The sequence below is a fragment of the Rhynchophorus ferrugineus genome, unplaced genomic scaffold (assembly GCF_030347505.1).
Source record: "Rhynchophorus ferrugineus isolate W39M unplaced genomic scaffold, kcgeb_rfMv2 rfM9, whole genome shotgun sequence".
NCBI lineage: Eukaryota > Metazoa > Arthropoda > Insecta > Coleoptera > Curculionidae > Rhynchophorus > Rhynchophorus ferrugineus.
Window position 1 is genome coordinate 36,269,103 of NW_027472588.1, and position 18,309 is coordinate 36,287,411.

The window sequence follows — 18,309 nt, forward strand, 5'->3', positions numbered from 1 at the left end:
AAATGGTATCGAAAAGTTGGAGGGTCGCTATAATCAGTGTATCACCCTTGAAGGGAATTATGTTGAATAAAAAAAACTAATTTTGCCAAAAAAATGTGTTTAACTATGGTATGCCGGGGTTTCAATTAAATTTTATTTGTGTTTTATCATGAACATTAGAGGGCGGTAATTATACAATATAAAAGAGTACAGAGCCGAATATCGTTACGTAGCGCTGTTTCTATGGCTGAAAAATTGTTGGTTATGAGCATTCGTAAGGGTGGAAATAAAATCCTACGGTCTAAACAGATAGTTCGGACGTGATCAAACGTTACCGAGACTTTATTACTGACGACTAAGCGATTTATAGATAAAACACGAAAAAAAAGCAAAGTCCGTTTCGGAATCGAATGAAATTATATTAGGATACGGATCCGCGCTGCCGGCACAGATCAATCGAGATTGAAATTGCGAGAGAGCGCAGTGGAAAAGTTCCTTGTTTTTAGAAGCATTTAGCATATATCCACGCTCCGTTCATATTTATCCTCATTTTTATGTAAAATGAATATTTATTTATTTTATTTGTTAATAATGGGGACACTAATAATAATTTTCATTCTGTTTACTTGAATGTTGTAGTTTTATATGCATTAATTTTTTAATTTTTTGCATGAGGGCAATTTAATACGTTTCTTTTTATCAACATTACGTTAGGTATGATTAGTACAATCTTAATTTATAAATTATATATAGTATAAATTATTATAAGTATAGTATAGTATAAATTAGTTTATTACTACTCTTCGGTTATACTTAATTGCTTACCTTGCCTGCTCAGTTCATATTTATCCTCATTTTTTATGTAAAATGAATATTTATTTATTTTATTTGTTAACAATGGGGACACTAATAATAATTTTCATTCATTTTTACATTGAATATGTATGTTAATATGATTGTTGCTTTTTGTAGCAGCAATTATTCAGCAGCATCTTTCAATAGCCCAGGAGCTTCCATTGGAGAAATCAGATTTACAGCTACATCGGGCTGATAAACAGGATTTATATCTATTTTAGATTCTATATTATTCGATTGAAATACATTAGCTAAATCTTAATGCTGCGAACTAATTTTAGATGCTTTAATTTGTTTACTAGGGCAATTTGATAAAATCTATCCCCTCAAAATAATAGATTTTTCAAAATATTCTGGATGGGGTAACAGTTCAATAACGTAGTTCAATCTATGGAGATTTGCTGTGATAATTGCAATACACATGTGCACCTGCACGTTGTCTTGACGGAACGATACTATTATTTTTGTCAAATGCGCTTATTTTTTGCTTCAGATCGATATTATGCCCCATTCGCATTTTCCGTAAGTCATATATCATAGATACACATTTTATTCTGAAACAAAGGTGATATACACTGAACTATATCCAATATACTTCTTGTATACAGTTGAGGTATCGACCTCAAACATCACTGTGCTGAAGTCTTATTTTAATATTAACGAAACTTTACGTAGTAAATCAGAGAATTATTTTTAATGTTAATATAAATTGTAATAGATGCATTTTTTTCTCATGCTTTTCATTCAAGCATATATGATGTGTAAATATTATACGTTTATGATATATTACTCTGATAATATTTCAAAAATGTATTACGAAAAGTAAATGTAATAAGAAAGTGTTGGCGGAAATAAAATGAAAAGTTATTAATCAAATAACGCGTGTTTTTCACATTAGATTTGAAGTGACGGTTTATGTTAATTGGTCTATGATGCTTCTAGGACCTATAATATTAAAATATATTATGCGATTGGTTAGCATAGCCCCATTTACATAGCAGCATTACACAGTTAAATTATGAAATTAAATGGGTTATGAAATATTTAGTTTGACAGCTGACAATCTAGGCGTGATTATTAGGCATTATAATGATCGTTATAAGAAAGACCAATTCGACTTGATTGTTTACTGATGTTTCAAAAATAATGACATTAAGGTTACTTGAAAAACATTGAGCTTTAGGCCCATTTTAGGTCAGATGTGGTGGATTTCAAAGTCGACGTTCCATTTGGGATATCTGGTTTGATAAAGAATCATTATTATCATCAATACAGAGCCAGGTATCGGGGAGAATCTCTATATTTCAATATAGATAGCAATATCCTGTTCTTGGTATCTCAGGATTTTGTTACTCAAGCATCGCATTTGAAAAGCTTACATCTCGGAGCTCGGAGCCATAGAAATGATGTCACAAGATAACCACGTACCATCTTAGAGATATTTGCGCGTTGTTGCTCTATGGAATGGTAGTATTATTTAAGATTATTGATGCTTGTACGGTCTGATTCTAGGTGAACTGCACATGCACAGATTTACCTTCATTAATTTTTATTTTCTAAGCTTGTGTCCAATTATTTATATTGTCACTTGCCTATTGTAATTTTCCTGAGGCTTCTTCGTTATTGTCAGCAAATGTAGCCATCGTAATACTCTTCATTTTTGGTATATCACAAGTGTAGAGTAGATAAAGCATTGGTTCTAGTATACTTCCTTGGGGTACACCTGCTTTAGCTTTTTTTATTGTAGAGTAAGCTTCTTCTTGTTTGACTCTAAAAATTCTGGTTGTAATGTACGATTTTAATAGTTCGGTGTTGTTTTGGTAGCATTTTCTATAGTTTATGAACAAGGCCTTCATACCAAACCTGATCGAAGGCTTGTGGTACATCTAAGAATAAAGCTGAGCATACTTTTTTACTTTCGTAGGCTTTTTCAATAACATCTATTATCCTTGAATTAATGAATGCTTGTTAATAAACCCAAACTCGTGTGTTGATATTAGGTTTTTTCTCTCTATGGTCGGTTTTATTCTTTTCAACTGGGGTTTTTCAAAAACATTAGGTATTACTGGCAGCAGTGATATAGGTCTATAGGCTTTTATTTCGTTTGCTGACTTTCCAGGTTTTGGGATCATAATAATTTCCAACATCTTTCAAATGCCTGGGACATGTTTTAATCTAAATGCTGTATTGATCAAGTTGGTGAATTTTATAATTCCCTATCTTGGTAATTTTTGCAGTAATTCTCTTGTTATTAAATCATAGCCTGGTGATTTCCCGGGATTAATGTCAGTTTTAATAAGTTTCATCGAATTTTTAGCTTCTATGTCCGGCAAATTATATTCAATATTAGTTTCGTTTGGTGTGAAAGTTTTTTTCTAGATATTCACCAACTGTTTCTGCTTTTAGGTGATTGTTACCTTCCCAATTCTCACATAGGTCTCTTATAGGTGGACTGTGTAGACATGAGCACTTTAGATATTTCGTGGTTTTCCAGAGTGAATAATCATTTTCTTTATCTTGTGTTAAATTTCTCAGATAGTCATTTATGGAAGGAACATATAAAGAAGAAAGGAAAATAACTGAAATTGAAATATAGGAAAATATACTGGCTAATTGGAAGAAAATCACAATTATCAGTACATAATACACAATCAGTACATAAGTCCTGAGAGGTATTGTGGGTGCACTCAAATACTATAGGACTGATTACCTACATTGAGACCTTCAGATACCCACAGTAAGTCAAAAAATCAAGAGAATTGCAAGGGGACATGAGGAAAGACTTCATTCTCACGAGAATATTGAAGTATTGCAACTTTTGAATACCACCAGAACAGGACACAGACTCAAAAGAATCAAACCATCTGATCTTGTGTAGTGTTGTGTAGTGAGGTACATATTATAAAAATACAGCAGTGACATGTATAAACATTATTTAACCAGAGACTGAGATAGGGCCGATGGGTTCTAGATTTAAGTTATCATAAAGAGAAATTGTAGGTTAGTTTGAAACCACTAGTAACAATGTAATAATTATATTTAAAAAAATTCCTCTCCTGTATAACTGGTTCCAAATATTTGAACGTCTCCTGCATTACTTTTACTGGATCTCGTTGATGTTAACAATAGCAGACGCTCCGTCAATTGTCAATATTTTGGCTCTTTCTTCATTAATTCTCTAGTCATATTGCTCTGCTGTGAGAATAATTTCTTAAATAATGCTAGAAACCTCTATTCGCTCTTATTGAAATCCCTTACATGTTCTTCTGCTTCGCCCATAAAATGTCTTATTTGACGTTAATCTATGTCCTCATGACAAAGTGTGGTGCATAATGTATACATCCCATGCCAAGAATTCGACTACATTACGTCCGATTTTTAAAGGTTGGTCTTGAAAAAGCGGCATATTGTTTCTTTAAATTTCATTAAACGCAAAATGGAACGCCGGCCCGGGCATTATTCAAATTTTATCGAGACATGCCAAACAAGGTCGGAAACGTAAACTTTTTGTTATACTCTTTCAATACGTCGCTAATGGAATAATAATGAAAGCCAGTAATGGGTTTCCATGTATATTTCGACCCCTTCTGTGTCGATAGCATCACAAGCCGATTTTCGCAAATCATCTCGCTTTCCATTTCTATCAATCTGTAAGGAATACGAAAAACCTACGCGATTCCTAATTAATGTTAAGTAGAGACACCACGAAGAAGAAGAAAAAACACAAATTGAAAAAGGGGATTCAGTGAAGATTTAACGTAATATTGTCTTACCACCAGTGCTGTTTTATTTTGTGTAAAAATAACAGGTCAATTGAAAAGTCCCCGGCCTGATACATAGATGGTTCTACTAGAATTAAATCCATATGTTTTTTAGTTAGTCGGATCATTAGTTTGTGAATTATAGCATTTTGAGTAAAGCAACTTTTGTTATTGTGAAAAAAATTGGATAAAAATTAATATCGCGTGTTGATGAAATATTGCTTTTTGATGGGAAAAAAATACAGTTGAAGCAAAAACTCGGCTTGATATCGAGATTCTGTACACTGCTCCAGTAAAATCAACCATCAAGAATTGTTATGCTAAGTTTAGATGTGGTGAAATGGACGCCCAAAAGAGGTTGTTACCGACGAAAGCATTAAAAAATCTACAAAATGATTTTTAATGACCGTAAATTGAAATTGAGTGAAATAGCAGACGCTCTAAAGATATCAACTGAACGAGTACATCATATCATTCACGAATATTTGGGAATGAGAAAGCTCTGTGTAAAGTGGGCGCCGCGCGAGCTCACTTTTGACCAAAAACAACGACGGGTTGATGATTCGGATCAGTGTTTGAAGATGATCAAACGTAATAAACCCGAGTTTTTGCATCGATATGTGACAATGGATAAACCATGGCTCCATAATTTCACTCCGAAATCCAATCAACAGTCATCCGAGTGGACTGCACACGATGAACCTGCTCCAAAGCGTGGGAAAACGTAACACTCAGTATTTTAGAATGCGCATGGCATAATTTTCATTGACTACCTTGAAAAAGGAAGGACCATCAACGGTGACTATTACATAGCGTTATTGGACCGCTTGAAGGACGAAATCGCCGAAAAACGGCCGCATTTGAAGAAAAAGAAAGTGCTGCTTCACCAAGATAATGCGCCGTGTCACAAGTCAATGAAAACGATGGCAAAAATCAATGAATTCGGCTTCGAATTGCTTCCTAATCCGTCGTATTCCTCAGATCTGGCCCCCAGTGACTATTTCCTGTTCTCAGATCTCAAAAAAATGATATGTGATCGAGGAAACTGAGGCCTATTTTGAAGAAAAGAACAAATCGTACTACAAAAATGGTATCGAAAAGTCGGAGGGTCGCTATAATCAGTGTATTCGCCATTGAAGGGAACTATGTTGAATAAAAAAAAATAATTTTGCTAAAAAAAAGTGTTTTACTATGGTAGGCGGGGGACTTTTCAATTGACCTGTTATGTATAGTTAAAAGTTGTGTTAAAATACGTATTACTTACGCAGTAGTGGTTTTTAATGAATCCTAAGTACTTCTCAATCTATCAACGTTTTCATACTACAATGTTTAAAATGAGGTTTCTTTTAATTAAAAAAATATATTATTATATTATTAGTAGTCGTTGCCTACTACCTTACATTTTGTATCTATATTGTCTTAATAATAGTCTTAGTCTTAGATACTTAGCCTTTCATAATTTAGATGTTCTTATAAATAACCATAACATTTTTTTTGCATTTTAATTCGAGTCCTTTTCTTTTCTTTTTGATATTGATATATTAATTTTCAACGAAGTTTTGTATCAAGATTCAAGGTACTTGTTATTGTTACCGTATGCTATGAATAGTTCTTATTTACGTATTACAGTTTTCTGGTTGCTTCTTTGCAATTTTTTTCAATAGTAAGTATTGCAGTATCATCGTATATAGTAAAGATATATGGGATTGAGTACAATACTACAATACTGAACTTAGTCAAAATTTTAAAAATAATTTAATAAATACTCTAATTATTCACTATAAGTATCTACTGGCATTGTCTATATTAAATTACTTGTAAACGAAAAATGAGTTAACAAGTCAAATATATCCATAGTAACATTGAATTTATTATTTTACTAACTTTCAATACGGAAACACATAAGTGCTTTAGCTATGTATAGATCATAACACCGCACTTTGAACAAAAATTCAGTACCTCTACAAAATACTATATATATATATATATATATATATATATATATATATATATATATATATATATATATATATATATATATATATATATATATATATATATATATATATATATATATATATATATTCTCTCAGTGCACTAAATATACAATTTCCTTTGAGACAACATATATGTGTAAATATTGAAACAGAAAATACTTTATATATCATGAATTTAAATGCCATGTAGATTTAACAGAAACAAATGAAAGGTATATTAATTAATTTTAACTAATCCATTATATATTTTGTTTAAATTTATTTTGTTGATTTTCACTTTTGTATTGTGTAATTTATTTATGAATATTTGGATCGTTTTAACTTACTAGCAGGAAATTGTTGAATAAATAGATCATAGACGTCAAGCAATAAAGTTGTAAAACAACAGCAACTTATAAACGTATAAATTATTCTTAAGTGGAAAGTGTTAAACTCTCATTAATAAAAGAAAGTGTCGAGTTGATTGAATAAAATTAAAACCACCATGGGATATTTTATATTATAAGTTTATTCAACTTTAAAATCGTATTTCCTCCGAGATATGAAGAAAATAGTATCAGCTATAGAAAGGTATTTAAATGATAACCAATTTTAATTCAATATTGCCAAACAGATAGTGTTGACGTGTGACCAGATTTACACAAAGCGCCAAAACAATAAACAATGGGACTTGACTTCAAAACTAATTGGTTTTGCATTTGATTAATCGATATTTCTTGAAGTGTATTGTATTAATCCTGAATAAACCTGGTTGGATAGGTGGAAACGGTAGTAGGGGAACCTCCATGACACATGTGTTACAATACTTCTTAATTACAGTGGACTACCTACGCTATCGACATTAGAACATGACTTAGTATTTATTTAGGCAACTAATGTTATGCTCGTGTCGTGTCTTTAACGCATGTAAAGATATATGGGATTGAGTACAATACTACAATACTGAACTTAGTCAAAATTTTAAAAATAATTTAATAAATATTCTAATTATTCACTATAAGTAGCTACTAGCATTGTCTATATTAAATTACTTGTAAACGAAAAATGAGTTAACAAATCAAACTAAAAAATGTGTATCCTACTCATATAAATTATGAAATATTAAAAAAGTTTTAAATTTCTTAGTTCTACCCCTGATAAATATATTTTCTTTGAATTTTGCGTGAATTTCTTTTATTCGCTAATATGCTTGAATAAAACATACCATATATAAAATTCTTAATGATATTAAGACTTAACATCTTACGGAATTATCTTACCCCAAGTTTTGTTATTACGACTGCTTTTTTTAATAATACTGATGTACTTATTATTGGGGAAAATAGTAAAGAAATTCGACTATAGGGAATAAAAAACAATTATGGTAAATTATTATACACACTATACAATGGCACATATCAGTAACTGTATCATTCCATACATCATGGTGTGAATCTTGTCGCCAAACTTCATTGGAAGGAACGTATCACATGGAAATATGAAACATATATAATAATATAGAAATGTATTGGTTATCTAGTACCTAGTTTTAAGTCACTATAGAGACATTGTAAACATTGGAAGTTAGTCGAACATTAGAAGTATTAATAGATAAAAAAAAACATACAATATTAACGCTAGGTACTTGCGCTAGGTACAAATTAGAATATAAAAAACAATGGAGCGATATATCAATTTTTCCTAGATAATAAGTTGATATTGTAACATTAAGTTTTATAGCCTATAACAACAATAAAAATATATATTATTATCTCGGTATTACATTCTTTGAAAACAGTATGTTCAGGTCTTTTGGGTCGTTTAAAAAGATAATATTTTGTTTCATTGAGTTTCCAATTATCAGTTTTAATTAAATATATTATTATTTCAATGTTGCAAGTGCACATTTATTTTGTTTATGTTATTTTAAAGTAAAACAAATAAATTATGTAGCAGACAATAAAACGTCGTATTTAGACATGGGTAAGCGTTTTTTTTTCGACATATCTGTCACTTGTAATATTGGATTGACATACTTTCGTAAATTTGTAGCCTTTAATGCTACAACGCATAAAATCTGTTTTGCCCATTTTATTCGTTGGATTATTACGGTTCAATATGTGGATATTTCCGTAACGATATATTTTTCCGACTCGTTTTATATATGGAGATATTAGCTTTTTTTAATGTGTCTCAATTAATGAAGTTATCGTTCATATGAACATGTATATTTCAAATAATATTACTAGTTCGGATAATATTACAGGATTAATGTGGTTGAAATTTTGTAATAAAATATGTAATTCCATATATGTTTCTTTTTTATATATTTTTAAATTACTGCTGTAATATTGTTCACTTTTTGGTATTTATATTGGGAATATATATTAATGCAGTTTTTTTTTCTAAAAAATAGGAACGAATGTTTTTCTTATTAAAATTTACTAACCCTATTATTTTCTTATATTTATAAAACACAATATTCTTATATAATATTAATCATAATATTAATATATTATCAATGTAATGTATAAAATATCTTGACATATTTTTAACAATTCTAGTTTAAATATATGTCGATCAAGGTATATCTTTGAAAAAATTGTCATAATTTCCTCGAGTATGATTACCATTTCTTTAACGAAACCTATGTTTATTATGTTTTTTTAGGAATTTTAATATATATGCAATATACAATAAAGCCTTTGTATAAACTTTATTTATTTTTTAGTTTTTATTTTGGGAATATATATTAATCTAGTCTATTTCTTTCTATCAACAACTGATTGTTATAGACATAAAAACAATATTTTAAATATTTTTAGTCACTAGCACTGGTTTTTCTTTAGGTATATAAAAATATATTAATCTTATATGAAATTAATTCTAATCAATATAATTTATAAAATATCTGGATATATTTTCACAATTCGACTTTAAATATTCTGCTAAGTTATATTGTGGACTTTTAGTAGATATGAAATAAAGTTTTTGCATAAATATTGTCCACCTTTTATTTTTATATTGGGAATATATATTAATATAGTCTGTTTTTTTAAAATCTTATGTAATTTGTAAAATTTTATATAATCTTGTGCCTTATTTAAAATATTTTTAAGCACTAGCACTGCTTTTCCTTAGCTATGTAAAAAATATATAAATTTTATACAAAATTAATTCTATTCTATATAATTCATAAACTACCTTGATATATTTTTTGAAAATCTAATCTTTGAAAAAATGTACCATAATTTCTTCGAGTATTAACGTTTTTTATACAAGATACATGATATATTTTACGTAAAATTAATCATATCAAATATAATTTCTAAACTAGAATTTTAAATATACCTGTCAAGATTAAAATTATCATAATTTCTTCGAGTATGATTAACTTTTCTATAATAAAATTTAACTTTATTTTGAATTATTATATTGAGTTATGTTATTTTGTAGGTATTTTAGTAATTTGAAAAATGCATAGGATGTATAGGAACATGTGGCCAAGCCTTATCATGTGACTAAAGTGTGTAACAAAATATGTATTGTTGTTGAATGTTGTTGAATGGAGTGTCAACAATTACTCTTATTTTTGTTTCGTAAGCTGCATTTATCTACTTAAAGTAATTTCAATTAATGCCAGAATTTATTTCAAACTACTTTATTAACTTTGTATTATTTTTTATTCTACTGTATTTGCTAAATTTGTTAGGTTTAAAACTATTTAAAATTAAGAATATTGTATATGATGTTTAAATATTGCGTTAAATGATATGATAATACATGTAACAGTATTCAGCTACCTTTAGAGCAGACATGCTTTTTAATCTCAAGATTTACCATCAGTTTGTTTTACCGCCGTTATTAATATTATCGTTGTTTACAATCACGATGTCAAGGTATGTGTTTGATTTATTATTATGCGCGACTTATACACCGAAAATAATGTGCGATGAACACGTCAGATGGCGTTACTACCTATAATTTATTTTGCTTATTTCGTCAGGGTTCAAATCTTTCCCAAAAAAATAAGCTTTTACAGAAAGAGAAAAGCAGTCGTCTTATTTCATGATTCAAAAGAAACGAGACAGCGCATTGTAAAGCTAAATAAAATAATTAGCTGCATTGTTTAATTATTTATGTTTCTGTATTAATAATTTTCATAATGTTTCTTATAATATAAAGTTGTAGAATAAAATACATTCGGTTCGTTATATAATACTGTTTATATTTTACTTTGTATGATATATTTATTTGTTTTAGTCTTCAGGGTACATTTATGTCTTTTACGATGTCAAATATTGCACAAAATTATCAATAAGTATGGTCATAACAGAGTCAAAAAAGTAATGTTTTTGAATGTTATAAAAAATCATTGTGGTTCCTAATATCAATAAATATATTTTGAGATATAATGTATTGAAAAATACGTATAGTTTTTGTGTATTCAATTTGTGGAAAGAACTTATCGTTAGTGTTTAACTGTGTTAGGGTTTTTGTTAATTATTGCATTCGATGGTTGAAACAAATAATATTTTTTCTTGGCAGAAACCTGTTGAAGTAGTTTTGAAACACAACAAAGCTTGACTGTATAACCCAGCATAATATTGGAAAATACGGCGACTTATTGGATCTCCCTATATATATATATATATATATATATATATATATATATATATAAAGCTTATTAAAATTTGATTTAAATTAAGTTCTCTGAACTACGAACAATACGAAACGAACTGATGTTGAGCCCGCAGCGATTATTTCCCCTTTTATCTACTACTCACCCTTTTCTATTCCACATGGTTATTAAAGAGATTACAAATACATCGTGGTATTTGTATATTAGGAAACGTATATATTTTAGTTATGTAAAATGAAATGTATGTTAAAATATTTCAGAAGTCATAAGTACAAAGGCTCAGAGAACGTGTAGAAGTTTTAATTTATTTGCATACATTTATGTATATTTCATTTATGCATTTCCAAGATCTTTACGACTCTCTCAACAAGTATTATTTTACTTCAACGTGTCCTTGTGAAAACTGTGGATTTTTGTCATGTTAGATATAACTACAAATTAAATTTAAACATTATTTAAATAGTTAAAGTATAAAATTTCTTATTTTGTATCAATATCAATATCAATATATGTGGCTTCGAATAATAAACCCTGTCCTTTGAGATGGTTACTAACCTAGTCACATGCCAGTCAGCCAGCTTAATACTGATAACTCTCATTCAGAGTTCCGTTAAGTAGTAGGTCCAGCCCAGGGGAATCGTAATTGGAAAACAGGAGATTATAACAGAAAAAAAGTTGAATTTTATATAATAAATATATTTTAAAAACGTTTTTATTTAAAACAGTTGTTTTTTTTATGAAGAAAAATTTAGCTTATATTGAGTTTTATGTTAAGTTACTTTGTAGACATTTTAGTAAATATGCAAGAAAATTGAAATACTATATTATTATCCTATACAATATAATAAAATATTTATTGATTTTTTAATATTCGACATTAAGTATTACAAAGTTTAATTTTAAAATGTTTTCAAATATACGTTTTATGAATATATTATCTACAACAAAAATTTTAAATTTTCCCAATTTTTAAGTATGATATGAAGTAGTTGTTTTTATGAAGAGAAATCGAATATATTTTAGCAGGTATGTAAGAAAATTTCGTTCGAGATAATTTTACATTTCTTTAAATACATGTTTTACGAATATATTAGGTACAAAAAAAATTAAATTATCATAATTTTTTGAAGTACGATTGTCTGTTCTTTCTGAGAATAACAAAAAATTGCATGAAACTTATATAATAAATATATTTTAAAGACGTTTAAACAATTAAAAAGCTATAACTGATAAAAGGAGAGTATAAAAAAATAAAAATTTGTTGCATGTTATATAATAAATATATTTTAAAGAAGTTATGTAATAAGCAGCAGTTTGTTGTAAAGAAAAATCGAATATATTTTAGTATATATGTAGGAGAATTTAAGTAGTATATTGTTATGCTAATACAGTATTTATTAACTTTTTGATGTTCGACATAATTGTACATTTCTTTATATATGTCAATTATATTGTCAATGTATTAGATACAAACATTTTTTGACATTATAATTTTTCAAAGTATTATTTCGGGTTCTTTAATAAATACTAGTTTTATTTAACTTTACATTTCATTGTGTCAGTTTATTTTAGTGGATATCTTGATATATATGCATATGAAAAGGTTTAATCAATTAATGGATTGATTAGCCAAATTAAAAACTTAAAATTATCATAATTTCTTAAAGTAGGACTGGCTGATTTTAATACGTACTTGTTTTATTTAACTTATGTAGGTAAATATGCAAGTGAAAAAGTTTAAACCATTAAAAACCTTATAATTGGTAAAAATTTGTTACATTTTATAAAAATATATTTTAAACATGCTATTACTTAAATCAGTTGATTTTTAAGAAAAAAATCGAACGTATGGTTTTTGTATTGCAGATTGTGCGTTCGGTTGGTTTTTCTGACGGGCAAAATGATGACGTTTCCGCTCGACTGTGAGGGCCGACACCCTTATAAAGACGCGCCAACACCGTCGCAACCCCACAATCGTTGTGTCCACGGCCACGACCGCCACAGCCCACGACAAAGTTAGTTCGGCGCGTCCCAGTGCGAGTTTCCCGATCCTTTTACCTGTTGAGCTCCGGGCTTTTTTCCCCCGCTATCCACCAAGGTAAGTGTGGAGATTCCGTTTGATTTATTTTTTCCTTTCCGGCATTAAATACAAGTAGTTCCTCGGATGCAGTATATTAGGATAATAATTTCTAACTATATTTTTTTGCAATAATGTTCAAACTAATAAATTATGTAATATTATAATAAAGCTACATTAATTACTTTTCACATTTTTATGATAATTTCTACTTAATGACAAAGAGAGTGAATTTTATACATTAAATGGAATATTACAAAACTTTTAAACTTATAATATTGCTATCAATAAAACATTCTTATCTTTTATTTTTAATATGCATAAATATATATTTTAGTTATTTGATAAATAAAATAAAATAACTAGGAATATTTGTATAATTATTATATTATATAGTGACTTTAATATGTTAATTTTATAATTTATTTAAATTTACCACATTAAGATTATTATATTTAGGATACCACGGATATATAAAAAATACATCATTTTCACATAAAATTAATCCTAATAAATATAATACTTTTATTAAGATATTAGCTTTGAAAAAATATATCATAATTTCTTCGATTATGATGACCATTTCTTTAAATTTTTATCTAAAATTATTTTGTAGGGTACTGATATAGATATGTAAGAAAGGTTAAATAACATATTGTTATTTTAATACACTATTTAATTTGAATGTTCGATATTTTATTTTAAAATATAATTTAATATACTTTTATATATATATTTGTCAATATATTAGCTTTAGCACAAATTTATTTTAGTATGATTGACTATTCTTTAACAATAGGTAATTTTGCTTAATTACATATGCATGTGAAAAATTTTAAACAATTATATATATTTTGTTGATTTTATTTTTTGGGTTTTTAAATATTATTTTATAAAGAAGATAAATTATACAGATTCTTTTTATATTAATTTAATAAGCTAATAAAGGTCGTAAAACAACGTTTGCGGAAATTTGAAAAGGTCTTTTTAATGTTTTTTTTAATCGAGAAAATGGTCAACAACTTTTGTTTATCTTAAAAATATAAATTTATTATTTGACAAAGTACAATTCCCGCATGTTATTTTTAATTTTATTATATACAAATAATTATTATTATAATATACTTATTTTTTTATTAATTTTTTATAATAAAGCACCTATAGATATGCGTTTAATTATTTTTCTATATTATTATTATTTTATTATATTATGGGTTTAATGTTTTATTTAAATTTATGTAATATATCACATGTATGAATAGTACATCATTTTCATATAATTTTATATAATATAGGTCTTAATAAATATAAATTGTAAAATATCATGATACATTTTTAACAATTCTAGTTCACATACACTTTCATTAAGATATTAGCTTGGGAAAAAGATATCATAATTTCTTCCAGTATGGTCACCATTTCTTTACATTTTTATATAAAAATATTTGTAAGCATTTCAGCAGATATTCAAGAAAGTTTAAATAGTATATTGTTATATCATTAATATTTGTTTATTTTTTATTAGGCGACATTCTATTTTAAAAAATAATTTAGTATTCTTTTAAATATATTTTTGATATTTACTTTAACAAAAATTATCATAATCTTTTAAAATATAATTGCCTGTTCTTAGCAACGTAACAACTAATTCGGTGGCAACAACTAATTTTATTTAATTTTGAATTTTTACTGTATTAGTTCATTTTAGCGGCCGTTTCAGTAAATATACACGTGAAAAAGTTTAAATAGTTATACAAATTTTGATAATTTTATATTTTCAAAGTTGTAAGTATTGTTTCAATAGAGGCATGAATAACACTGTTTCTGTTTGTACTATTAATAAACTTATAAATGTATTAAAATAGTTTTTACGGAAATTTTCAAATGCCTTTTTAGTTTTAATCAAGAAAAAATATAGTCAGCAACTTTTTTATCTTAAAAGCATAATTATATTATTTGAGGAAATAAGTTTGTTTTATAAATTATTATTAAAAAACTATTTTTTAAATATTTGATAAAAGTAATAAAACACCTGTGGCGAGATATTAACTTAAAAAAAATCATAATTTCTACAAGTACGATTACCATTTCTTTTAATTTTTTTGTAGGCATTTTAGTAGATATACAAGAAATTATTTATTTATTTTTTATTATTCGATGTTGTATTCTAAAATATAATTTAACATTTTTTAAATATATTTTCACAACAAAAATTTAAAATCATATTACATCATAATTTTTTAAAGCATGATTGCCTGTTCTTTAATCGGATTTTATTTAATTTCATATTTTTACTGTGCTTCTTTATTTTAGTGGATATGCATGTTAAAAGTTCAAACAATTATATAAATATTGTTAATTTTAATTTTCTTTAAGTTATTAAATCATTATTATAATAAAATATTAAATTATACAGTTTCTTTCTATATTATTTAAATAAGTTAATAAATGTCTTAAAATAATTTTTAGGGAAATTTGGAAATGTCTTTTTACTGTTTTTCAATTAAGAAAAAATATAATCAACAGCTTCTTTATCTTTAAAGCCTAAATTTATTATTTGACGAAATACGTTTCTTATTTTCAGTCCGTTTTGGTATCACCTTTCTTTTATGTCTAACGGAAACTGTAGATGTTATATTATGATAATTCCTCAGACGTGTTTCTTTGCATTATTAGAGAACAGTGAAGCGTTTGAAACGCGATTCATATTTATTTCTTACGGTGGGATAGTTATTTCTGTTCGCGCTGACTAACGTTATTATTTCAAGTGAAATATTGCTTCCTACTGTCAGGAAACTTTATATTAGTTCAGTGTTATGTTAGATGTTCCTTAGTAACGTGAATATCTCATTATCGTGTTAGTTCTCATAATTAAATATTTTTATAATATATTGTAACTAGTAGCAAAATTTTAAAAAGTTTTTGACAGAAAAGCAAGTATTATTGATTAGTAGACATACTAGTAAATGTGGTTAAGTTAGTAGATTCTCGACTTAAGAGATTTTAAATAAGAGGCCAGGTCATATTTTGGTTAAATTTTTGAAAATAAAATAGTATATGAAACTTGTCATGAGATGAGTAATGATGAGACTAGAATTATTAATTTGTCGTATTTTATATTATGGAGTCGCGAGAAATCACGACATACAAGTAATTTAGAATTTTTAAAATAAAGCACCATGAAGCGTACCCTTAATGTTAGTTTAAAGCATGAATTTTAGTGTTCAAATACAATATTTTTTTAAGACAAAAATATAGAGAAAAATAAGATTTGAAAAAGTTACAGGTTAGAAAATTGTGTATTTTAGTTCGCATGATTCTAACCTGATTTCTTTTTTTTACTTTTTCTAATTACTTAAATAGTGGAAATTATAATTGTGTTGTAATAATATTATAATATATAACATATTATAATATTATAATATTATAATATATATATTATAATAATAATTATAATATATAACGACACGGACTAGATAGAGATGGATAAAGATGGTGTATACTAAATTATTTTAAATCGGTTTTATCTGACCAAATATACATAAATCAGTTTAGCAGAACCTCATGTCTTCATGTCAGAAGTCATGTCTCCATAAGAATTTTTGAAAAATATTCATGTATTCATTTTTTATTCCATTCTTCCTGCTGAAAAAACAGTTCTAGCCTCAAAGAGTCATTATTATTTAATAAGTTGCTTACACGTTGACATTGTTTTAGTCGATTTTTAAATATATACTAAGGACAATATATAATTTTCATGGGGGAATAAATCTGATCTCAGGTAGTCTGGATAGTTTTACTCTCTATTGTTCGCTACATATGATTTCTATCGGTTAAGATAAAACATCACAAAAATAGTTATATCTTAGAAAATAGTCCCAAATTCTATTAAGGTCATACTTTTAAAGGTTTGCAGATTGAAAATATGGAAATGAAACATTAATTTTTTCAAAATTCTAAAGCAGATACAACTTTAAATATACAGAGATTATGAAATGATCCCAGTAAAATTATAAGCAAACTAACTCCGTGTTATGATTAAGTAACTCTAACGCTTTGATTGCCAGAATATTGTTGTTAATTAACTTTAGGGAAATATTAGCTATTGTAGAATTATTATTATTAGAGTATTCACTCTGAAAATTAAAATATAATGTAATTTAAATATTTATAGACTTCCTATAATTAGATTTCTTTGTAAATTTTAGGATATTTACATCAGATTAACTGAATTTTAAACTTCACTAGTTTTCTTAACTCTTAAACAAAACGTTAAATAAAGAGCATTTGTTCATATTGATGCATTGTTATTAATGGAAACAGTCTAATGATATCAATATTTGATATATAAAAATATCTAATACAAATATTTACACTGATTTTATATTCTATTTTATAATAAATGTTGGTTTAAAAATTGTATCAATATATTAGCTTAAAAAAATGTCATAATTGCGTCGAATATGACTAACATTTATTTAGTATATATAATAATATATGATATAAAATTATGTAAAGTTATTTTCTAGGTATTTTAGTATATATAGAAGAAAGTTTAAATATTATATTATTATTTTAATCTATTTTATAATTAGCAGATTATATAATAAAATTAAAAAATGCAACAAATATATAACTAATAACAATCATAACTTCACAAAATAATATATATTATTGATGAATAATCTTTAACTAGTATTTCAAAATACATGTATGTATATATATTTTTTTTTCTAGTAGTGAGTAACTTAACTATTTCATTAAAATATACACAACTATTACATTAGTAATGAAATAAAATATTCGACAGAATTGTTACACACATTGACGTTGTAGCTAAACTGTACAAGTTAAAAGATCCAAAAAAAAAATTACGAAATGTAGATTAAAAGAAAGACGATTTAACATTGTAGTAAGTTAAGTAACTATTATTTGTTGATCACCAAATATAATTTTATTAAATAAAATAGATATAAGAAAGCATCAAATTTATTTATTTGGCCTTGTATACAGCATTTA

The 18,309-nt window shown here is 26.8% G+C and overlaps 1 protein-coding gene across 2 annotated transcripts in view; it reads left to right on the forward strand.

Moving 5' to 3' along the window:
* The first annotated feature begins 13,182 nt into the window (after positions 1-13,182).
* Dh44 (corticotropin-releasing diuretic hormone 44) overlaps positions 13,183-18,309 on the forward strand; it is a 124,487-nt gene continuing 119,360 nt past the window's right edge. Inside the window, exon 1 of one of the 2 annotated variants that reach the window (XM_076414703.1) lies at positions 13,183-13,311. The gene's annotated coding sequence lies outside the window, so the exon portion shown is untranslated. The remainder of the gene's footprint in view (positions 13,312-18,309) is intronic. The other variant, XM_076414705.1, reaches the window with a different exon arrangement.